Genomic DNA, 11,284 nt, shown 5'->3' with positions numbered 1-11,284 from the left:
TCTAAAGCATGTATCCAGTGCAGGGGTTCTCAAACTGGGGGTCAGGACCCCTCAGGCGGTTGCAAAGTTATTACATGGGGGGCAGTCGTGAGTTGTCAGCCTCACCCAAAACCCTGCTTTGCCTCCAGCATTTATAATGGTGATAAATAAGTTTAAAAGTGGTTTTAATTTATAAGGGGGGGGTTCATTCAGAGGCTTGCTATGTGAAAGGGATCACCAGTACAAAAGTTTGAGAACCACTAATCTCGTGCCTCCAATGTATGCAACTAGCTCACCAATGAATGTATCCAGTGCATCCAAACAATCAATGAATTTATCTAGAGCATGCAATGTGAAAGCCAGCCAGCCAACCAACGAACGTATTTATTATATATAAAATATCCAGCCAGCCAATAAACAAATGTATTTAGTGTGTCCAATGTAACCAGCCAACTAACAAATATATTTAGCATATCCAAATCTATCTGCCAACCAATGTATCCCATGCATCCATCCAGCCAACTTACCAGCGTATGTATCTAGTGCATACATATTCTCAAGCTATTTACCATTGTGGACTGCATAGGCATCTCTCTATGTGTTATGTGGGCCACAGTCACATTATATATATACTATCTGTATGGCCCTTAGGATGTGACACGGGCTGCAGCTGTGTGCTGACTGGGGCACAAGTGACTCACGGGCCACCGGTTGAGAACTACTGATCTAGTGCATCCAGTGTAGCCAACCAACCAACTTAGATCTTAAGTACATCCAGCCAACCAACCAACCAATATGTGTAGCCAGTGCAACCAACCAACCAATGAATGTCCTAAGTGCATCCAACCAACCAGTCAGCTAATATGTGCAGGCCGGGCAACCAATCCACTGCCCCATGTGTCCATCCACGAACTGTATTTATCTGCCTAGTGTATCCATTTGAAAATTGATTGTCTCTACAGGAGGGGATAAGGTGCACAACTCAGGCCTGTCCTATTGCAGCTTCAGTGATAAACCCCCTGTAGAAACCCTAAAATATTCCAGGGTGGGCATGGTTCTAAACACCCAGAAGATGAGCCGGGGCCCCGGGGGGAGGATTCATTAGGGGACTGTTTTCTAAGCAAATTCTCCCTAATTCGTGGATTGAAGATTCTTCCTGTCTCACCCCTATCTGCATCTCTTGAGAGCCTAGATCAATAGCTCCATGCTGTACCTCACTGATGGAGGGGGGGTTAACTCTGAACCCTACTGACTGCAAGTTAAATATCTCCAGCCTGGAAAACTGACATGCAGATTTGCAGCACCACTGCAAAATGATTTGCTTCTGGGATGATTCCAGCTCTCTGAATTCTTGCAAGTGTATCTCCCTGCTTCAATAAACATTTGTGAAAGCAAATTTGTAAGCAGAAAGCCTTGTCATTCTTCTAACCCCAGTGGGCTGGACCCAGATGGAGAGTAGAAATGAGTGGCTGCAATACACTCTTGGGAACAGTTGGGGGAGCTCTGGGCTAGAGGGGAGTGAGGTATGGCAAGACAGGGGAGCTAGACAGCTGGATGAATTTGCTGAAACAGCAAATAGAGTGTAATGTGGCTAACTCCAGTCAAAGCAAATGGCTTCTGTCGGGCACAGAGTGGGGTGGGTGGGAAAGAAATACAGGGAGATGGGCAGTATTATTAGGGGGTATTAATATCCCACAGATGATTTTTGCAAGACACTGCTATTGCCAAGAGATCCATGAGGGGATATGAGAAAGTATCCTTCTAAGGGGATTCTACTCTGATCTGGCTCTAGGGCAGGGGGATTGGCTGGCTCAGGAGGCTGGGGAATGGGACATGGGGCCTTTCCCCTCTAGGCAGCGCTGGTTCTGATCTGGCCCCATGACATGGCTGGCTGCGGGCACTGAGGAATTAGAGTAATAGTCCTCCTCCAATGGTGCAGCTCCAATTCCCGCCAGCAGGTGGCATCCTGGACTCGTGCAGCCCGGAGCCGGTTGATCAGCTAAATCCATCTTGCAGGTCAGTTCTGAGAGACCATGGAAGGTGTTAGCTAGGGAGCTGGGGGATAAGCTCCTGATCTGCCCCTGGAATGAAGCCTGGGATCCTGGTGCAGAGGCTGAGAGATGGGACGGCTCCGGGAGTGCTGCTGTGATGCATGGTGGAGAGGAGAGGATCTTTCCATAGCCTTCTTCTGCCCTGCCGCACACCCAGTGGCTTCAGAGCAAGTCCCTGCAGAGTAAATGGCCCTATCTGGCATGGCCCACCTTCAGTCCACTGCCCCCTGGCCCTAGCCCTTCCCCATACCCCAGTGCCCTGGGGCTAGGAGAGGTAGAGTATGAATCAGCTAGTTGCTGCAGCGCCCTGGGCCATACTTTAAGCTGGCAGGGAAAGCAAACCCCAAAGCAGTTTATTCCCCATGCCTCTGATAGGCCTCCTGTGACTCGATCCCCAAGGTAGAAACTCAAACTGGGGTGCCACTGTGCCCCCTTAACTCTCCAACCTGGGCTGTCTCTAATGTTACGAATTACACCTGGTAGGACACACACACAAATGCTGCGAATTATACCTGATAGGACACGCACACCAATGCTGCGAATTATACCTGATAGGTCACGCACAGTTCGAATCTAGGCTGAGGCACAGAAACAAAGTCCACAGCTGCAGAGTTCCCAAAAGACACTAAGTTTATTACGCTCGAGCGTGGTGCCGCCCTGCTAGCCAGGAGGGGACCCTGAATACAGATTATACAAAGGTTATATACTTTTTAGCAAAGCATGTTGCCCTCGTGCATCGGAAACCTTAGCCAATAAACAAACCCTTGTCTTATCTACCACCTATCCCTGCTTGGTGCATTCCTCATGCTAAACCAGTATGTTAATTACACAGCATGGTCCTAAAGCCATGCATCAGTAACTTTTATTATCAGGATGGGAGGCCTCACATCAAGGCCAAGAGACAGGGAGTTAGAGACTGACAAAAACCAGATACTGGGAGTCAAGGCAGGCTGGAGACAAGGAGGAGGATTTTCACAGGGATTCGGTATCTAAGGATCACTTCTCCTGGTGTATGATGTGCTGGCATTTAAACAATGGTGAGCCCCAAACCAAAATGGAGTCACATGTGCTAACTTTTCCTTAACACTAACAATGCTTTGCCAGTCACAAGCAGCAAAACCCCTTCAGGGGCTGAGGTCACTCTGCCAACAATAGGCAAGGGGACACCCAGCTAAATTGCATGAATACTCTAATTAGACAGAGACAGACACCAGCAAATCTCCCCAGCCTTGCACCACAGAAATGTACCATTTTACATGGCTCAAGAAATTATCTTGAACAATTCAAGCTCATTAATTTGTTCGCCACTTTGTCAAAGGAAAGTGGACATGCGCCAGCCTTTGTAACTTGAGCCGATTCCCCAAACCCTCTAGGCAAACTCACTGGTAAGGATAAAATGTTAAAGTCAGTTTATTAACTACAGAAAGATAGATTTTAGGTGATTAGAAATGTTAGACACAGAGGTCAAAGTTGGTTAAACAATAAATAAAAATAGAATTGCAGTCTAAATTGCTTAGTCTGTTAAACTTAGAAGATTTGAATCCAAGAACTTTTCTCACCCCACTGGGTGTTCCAGGCAGTTGACAGTTCTCTGTACACAGGCTGGATTCCCTTCTCAGCCTGGGACCAATCTCCCCAGTTCAAAGTCTTTGTCTTCCCAACGATGTTGAGATGGGGGAGGAGAGAGGCCAAGTGGTGATGTCACTGGGAGTCTGGATTCTTCTTGATGGGCCATCACCAGGGGTCTGGCCCATTCTCATATAAATGTGTCTTGTTTGTTATGCCTTTTTTGCCACTGAAAGGCGTTTTTCCCATTTACCACATGTTTCAAAAGCAAACATAGCAACACTTGATAACCTCACTTACAATGATAGCACTCACCGTTCAACAGGATATTCATGTTCAACAGATCATGACTTCTTCAATGATATCTCACAAAGCATGTATTGTACAAAACCTCTCAGTCATAACACAGTGGTTCCCAGGTGTTATTTTGAGGTACAGAGTAGCATACCTCCACCCCCAGCTTGTAAAAGCATGGGGGATCAGGAGAGAGAAAAGCAGGGGGCAGCCTGGGATGGAGTGAGGGGGACCCCTGGCAGAATAATGGGGGGTTCAGGCAGTGAGGTGACCCCTGGCAAGATAAATGTGAAGTTTAGGCAGTGGGAGGACCTCTGGCAAGATAATGGGGGTGCAGGGGGATGGGGTCATATCAGCAGTGGGTTGGAGTGACAGAATCCTCTGATGGGGGGCACACAGGGGCTATCATGGGGGCTGTGGGACCCTGGGGTTGGAGTCCCAGGGGATGAAAGCATGGATAGAACAAAACACGGGAGAACAGAGAGAGAAGGAAACCTCAGACCTACTCTACAGCAGCCCAGGGCCATCTCCCTTCCACCCCTGCCCTCAGTGCCCCATGTCCCCACTCCCACCACAGCCTGCCCCACAGGGCCAGGGCATTGGGCTTGATCCAGATTTACCAGGGATCAGAATCCAGGCCTGGTTCCATTGGCATCAGTGTGGTTGCTCCACATTTACACTGGGGTCCCTGAGGCACTAGGTGCTGGCTACAGTGCGGCACTAGGGGGTGTTATGCTGCAGGATAGGGGCTCAGCAGGGGGCAAATTTCCCCCAGCAGACAGTGCTTCCCCCCAATTTCCCCCCCCAGTGCTCCCCCCCCGTTCAGGGCTTCTCTCACTACAGGTTCCCCTGCACCCTGTCTATCTCCTCACACCCTGGATGGGGACCCACGGGAGGCGCGTTTGATCCACCCCGGTGATGGAATATTTGCCAGCCACAGCTTCACGCCCAGCTGGGGTGAGACAGTGAGAAGAACCTCCGGAGACTTTTTCTGGTGCCTTGATCCATCTTCAAAGTGTGTCTCTCTGAACAGAGCCACAGCCCAGCCCTGGCCGCCGGTAGGAGTCATGGCAGAACAGCTCAGCTCCTGAGACAGATGAGTGATGGGTGGGTGTGCTCAGACTGTGGCCATCATCAGGGGAACCCATCACACTGGACAATGCTTAGACCCCAACTGAGATCAGGGCCTCCATCACTCTAGGCAGTGCACAACCCCCCCGCCCGCCCCCACCCCAACCAAGACTGCGGACCCCATTGCGCCGGGCACTTATTAGACCCCAACTGAGATTGGAGTCCCCATCACAGTGGGCATCGCACAGACCTCAACCAAGATCAGGGCTCCCAGTCCCCCCACTGCTCTCACCCGCCAGACCCCACTCTACTCCCAGGGCTGTGGATAGAACCTGGTGTGACATTCCCCTGGTGTTATCTGGACTGGTGATCTGCTAGGTCGCGCCAATCCTCGACTCTGGGAGCCAGCCTTTCCCTGCTCTGCTGTGAGAACCCCCACTCCTGGGCTGTTCACGCACAGCCTCTGGCATGTAAGCTGCTCCCAGCTACGTGAGTGAGCACTTCTGGCCAGCCGCTGCTTGGATTGTGCAACCAAATGGCACTAGCCACTATCTCCGGTCCCAGACACAACCCTAGGAACCTCCATCTTGCAGTGTCCAGTTATGCCCGCTGGATGCTGCAAGTTTATATGAGTTCATCAATTTAACAAAGAAATTGATATTTACCAGTCTTGTTATCCCAAGGGGAATCTCTGACATGCTTCAAACCAAACACACTGCTTCGGGTAGAATAAACAAACAAATTTATTAACTACAAAAAGTAGATTTTTTATGTGATAAAACGTCAAAGCATGAGAAATCAGATTTGGTCAAATGAAATAAAAGCAAAACGCATTCTAAGCTGATCTTAACACCTTCAGTGCTCTTATAAACTTAGATGCTTCTCACCACAGGCTGGCTGGTTGCTTTTCAGCCAGGCTCTCCCCTTTGATCAGTGCTTCAGTCCCTTTGTGGTGGTGTCTGTAGATGTAGGTGGAAGAGAGAGCCAGTATGATAAACGTCTCTCCCTTTTATCATGTCCTTTCATCCCTTGGCTTTGCACCCCCCCCTTCAGAGTCAGCTGAGCATTACCTCATCATAATCCCAAACTGACCAAGGGAAGGGAGGTGACTCACTCGAGAGTCCAGCAGATCCTTTCTTGCTGCCTAGGCCAGTGTCCTTTGTTCCTGAGAGGCTGGGCTGGGTTTGTCCCATACATGCCCTGATGAGGTGTGAACTGCCCCTCTGTTCCTGGAGAGTTTTTACTGGGCTTGTTTTAAGCCATGAGGACACATTTTTAGCCTCATAACTATATACATGAAATTACAACCTATAACAGTACTATAACAACAATGCTCGGTGCATCAAGAGCATTCCGAAGACACCCGACATGACAAATTTTGCATTGGATACCACACAATCATATTATAAGCCTGCATATGGGGGTGCAGACTGTTCCCCCGAGATACAGAGAGTCACACCCAGGCATCCTGGTCCCCAGCCCCCCCCCCTCTTTAACCCACTCGACCCCACTTGGCTTGGAAATAGTGACCATAATATAATAACATTTAATAACATTTAACATTCCTGTGGTGGGAAGAACACCTGAGCAGCCTAACACTGTGGCATTTAATTTCAGAAAGGGGAATTTTGCAAAAATGAGGAGATTAGTTAAACAGAAATTAAAAGGTATGAAGTGAGCTGTAGCTCATGAAAGCTTATGCTCAAATAAATTTGTTAGTCTCTAAGGTGCCACAAGTACTCCTTTTCTTTTTGTGGATACAGACTAACATGGCTGCTACTCTGAAACAGTGACTAGAGTGAAATCCCTGCAAGCTGCATGGACACTTTTCAAAGACACCATAATAGAGGCCCAACTTAAATGTATACCCCAAATTAAAAAACACAGTCAAAGAACTAATAAAGAGCCACCATGGCTTAACAACCCCGTAAAAAAAGCAGTGAGAGATAAAAAGGCATCTTTTAAAAAGTGGAAGTCAAATCCTAGTGAGATAAATAGAAAGGAGCATAAACACTGCCAAATTAAGTGTCAACAAGTAAAAAGAAAAGCCAAAAAGGAGTTTGAAGAACAGCTAACCAAAAATTCAAAAGGTAATAACAAAATGTTTTTTAAGTACATCAGAAGCAGGAAGCCTGCTAAACAACCAGTGGGGCCCCTGGACGATTGAGATACAAAAGGAGCACTTAAAGACGACAAAGTCAGTGCGGAGAAACTAAATGAATTCTTTGCTTCAGTCTTCATGGCTGAGGATGTGAGGGAGATTCCCAAACCTGAACCATCCTTTGTAGGTGACAAATCTGAGGAATTGTCACAGATTGAACTGTCATTAGAGGAGGTTTTGGAATTAATTGATAAACTGAACAGTAACAAGTCACCGGGACCAGATGGCATTTGCCCAAGAGTTCTAAAAGAACTCAAATGTGAAGTTGCAGAACTATTAACTATGGTTTGTAACCTGTCCTTTAAATCAGCTTCTGTACCCAGTGACTGGAAGATAGCTAATGTAACGCCAATATTTAAAACGGGCTCTAGAGGTGATCCTGGCAATTGCAGACTGGTAAGTCTAACGTCAGTACTTGGCAAATTAATTGAAACAATATTAAAGAATAAAATTGTCAGACATGTAGAAGAACATAAATTATTGTGCAAAAGTCAACATGGTTTCTGTAAAGGGAGAAACTTACTAATCTTACTGTTTTACTAATCTATTAGAGTTCTTTGAGGGGGTCAACAAACATGTGGACAAGGGGGATCCAGTGGACATAGTGTAATTGGATTTCCAGAAAGCCTTTGACAAGGTCCCTCACCAAAGGCTCTTACATAAATTAAGTTTTCCTGGGATAAGAGGGAAGATCCTTTCATGCATTTAGAACTGGTTAAAAGACAGGGAACAAAGGGTAGGAATAAATGGTAAATTTTCAGAATGGGGAGGGGTAACTAGTGGTGTTCCCCAAGGGTCAGTCCTAGGACCAATCCTATTCAACTTATTCATAAATGATCTGGAGAAAGGGGTGAACAGTGAGGTGGCAAAGTTTGCAGACGATACTAAACTGCTCAAGATAGTTAAGGCCAAAGCAGACTGTGAAGAACTTCAAAAAGATCTCACAAAACTAAGTGATTGGGCAACAAAATGGCAAATGAAATTTAATGTGGTGTGACAAAGATCTGTCCTTGCCTCCGTGGGTCCCACGTTTCCTGGCGGATTTCGCTAGCCTCAGAGGCTCACTGTGACCCTCCATGTAACCCTTCTCTATCTGGAGACAAGGGTCACAGTCTACTGAGCCATTTTCTTCATAAGCCAGCAAGGGAGGTGAGGAGAAGTTATCCTTCCTTGCACAGTCTCTGTTGTCTCCCAGTCTCAGTGATTAATCAGGGGGCAAAGGGGGGGAAGCCCGGGCCCACCCTCTACTCCGGGCTCCAGGCCAGGGACCCTAATAGTATCAGCTATGGTTGCTGAACTTTTAGAAACATGACATGTACAATTCCCTGGGCTACTTCCCCCACAGCAGCCCTCACTTCCTCAAGCTCCACTTCACCCTTACCTCAGGGCCTCCTTCCTTGTGCCTGATATGGTGTGTACTGCTCAGTCTCTCCAACAGCGCAACTTCCTCCCACAGCTCCTGACATGCGCACCCACCCGACTAACTGGGAGGCTTTTAACTAGTTTCAGCCAGCCCCTGATTGTCTTCAGGTGTCCCAATCAACCTAGCGTTCTCCCTGCCTTCTGGAAAGTTCTTAATTGGCCCCAGGTGTCTTAATTGACCTGGAGCAGCTGCCATTTCACTTATCCTGGTACCAGGGATTTGTTTAGCCTGGAGCTAATATATCTATCTCCCACTACTTTTCTATAGCCATCTGGTCTTGCCCCGTCACAGTGGATGAATGTAAAGTAATGCACATTGGAAAAAATAACCCCAACTATACCTACAATACGATGGGGGCTAACTTAGCTACAACAAATCAGGAAAGAGATCTTGGAGTCATCATGGATAGTTCTCTGAAGACATCCACACAGTTTGCAGCGGCAGTCAAAAAAGCAAACAGGATGTTAGGAATCATTAAAAAAGGGATAGAGAATAAGACGGAGACTATCTTATTGCCCTTATATAAATCCATGGTATGCCCACATCTTGAATACTGCATACAGATGTGGTCTCCTCATCTCAAAAAGCCTATACTGGCATGAGAAAAGGTTCAGAGAAGGGCAACTAAAATGATTAGGGGTTTGGAACGGGTCCCATATGAGGAGAGATTAAAGAGACTAGGACTTTTCAGCTAGGAAAAGAGGAGACTGAGTGGGGATATGATAGAGGTATATGAATTCATGAGTGGTGTGGAGAAAGTGAAGAAGGAAAAGTTATTTACTTGTCCCCATAATAGAAGAATTAGGGGCCACCAAATGAAATTAACGGGCAGCAGGTTTAAAACAAATAAAAGGAAGTTCTTCTTCACAAAGCGCACAGTCAACCTGTGGAACTCCTTGCCTGAGGAGGTTGTGAAGGCTAGGACTATAACAGGGATTAAAAGAGAACTGGATAAATTCATGGAGGTTAAATCCGTTAATGGCTATTAGCCAGGATGGGTAAGGAATGGTGTCCCAAGCCTCTGTCTGTCAGAGGGTGGAGATGGATGGCTGGAGAGAGATCACTTGATCATTACCTGTTAAGTTCACACCCTCTGGGGCACCTGGCATTGGCCACTGTTGGTAGACAGGATACTGGGCTGGATGGACCTTTGGTCTGACCCAGTCTGGCCATTCTTATGTTCTTATGAGTCCTGGCTCTCAATCCAATGCTCTATCCCCTAGACCACGTTGCCAATCAGCTTTTGACAATTAATTTACACGGTTGATATCTTTCATATCAGAGGCATCTTGCAATTGCAGGCTGTTTGATTTTCTATTCTCAACAAAGCAGTGGGGCAGCAGGTTGGGACTGAGGCGCACTGGCAGAGTGGGGGCAGGGGGGTGGAACGCCAGGGCTGGGCTAGCAGGGGGCTATGGGTTAAGGTGACCAGACAGCACGTGTGAAAAATCGGGACAGGGGGTGGGGAGTAATAGGAGCCCATATAAAAAAAATCCCCAAATATCTGGACTGTCCCTATCAAATCGGGACATCTGGTCACCTTTCTACGGGTGGGGATTGAGAGGCACCAGCAGAGCCAAGCAGTTAATATTCAAATGTGATTTTCCTGACCAGTGATGCTGGGGCAAATTCACACATTTACTGTCCCCTCCCAGTCCGAGCCTGCTACCCTGACAGGATGCAGAGCTGTCACCCTTTCCTGCCCCACAGCCAGCATTGCTGTACAGTTCCAACCCAAGTGAAACACAATTCAAATCTACATTTAACCCAGCATTCCTTGTGGTTAGTAACGAGAGGGACGCAAACAGAGGGGTGAGGTGGTCAAAGCATCTGGGGCAGAAGGAAGGGGACAGGATACCAGAGTAGATGGGCCTGGGGTTTGTTCCAGAGTTTTAGGGAGGAGGCGGGATACCAGGCTAGATGGGCCCATGAGCCTGATGCAGGGCAAAAGGGTGGGGACAGGATACTGGGCTAGGTGGGCCCAGGATCTCCTGCAGGTTGGTAGGGTTTCCTGCCATTTTCCCCAACAGCCACAGTGTAAAGGACACAGCACTGTATGCTGGGTCTGATTCTGACCATGAGAAACTCCAGAAAATGACCCTTCGGTGGTCGTTAAACATAATCAAATCCACAACTCTGTGAGGCAACTAGGGGGGCCCAGCGGCTTCTACAGGGAAACCAGTCACAGCCAGCATGGACAAAGCTCCCACTGGTGTCGCTGGCTATAAAACCCACCATCTGGGGGACTATGTCTTGCAAGCCACGGGTTGTGGGTGGCTTCTCACTTCCTCCTAGTGACCAGACCCAGCCACGGATTCTGTCCACATGGCACTGCCCTCTATTGGTTCCACTGAGCAATTTCAGTGGTCCCTTATTATATTGCATATTCTAGATGGGAATGTGAAACTATACCCGCCTCGTGGTTAGTGCTGGGATTACAACACCCAGAAAAGAGGGATGGGAGGGAATTGATGCAAATTACGTAATCCAAAGTCAAACATGCAAACGAGATATCACGTCATTTGCATAATGCTTCCAGGCTTCCTAGATCTCAAATTTTTCATAGGTGTGCTACAGAACATGGCTGATGTCATGCGTGGTAGGTGGATGCCTCTGTCTCTACAACAAAGTTAAACAACGGAACTGACTGCAACTGGATTGTCACTAATTTTGGACCTCTGTGTGTCTCTCCCTTTAGGGACGTTCAGAACCAACAGCCCCTCCTGGGTGGGGGAACCC

Source organism: Lepidochelys kempii, chromosome 6, assembly GCF_965140265.1.
Source record: "Lepidochelys kempii isolate rLepKem1 chromosome 6, rLepKem1.hap2, whole genome shotgun sequence".
Classification (NCBI taxonomy): Eukaryota; Metazoa; Chordata; order Testudines; family Cheloniidae; genus Lepidochelys; species Lepidochelys kempii.
The sequence above is the reverse complement of the archived record's forward strand: the minus strand, read 5'-3'. Positions refer to the sequence as shown.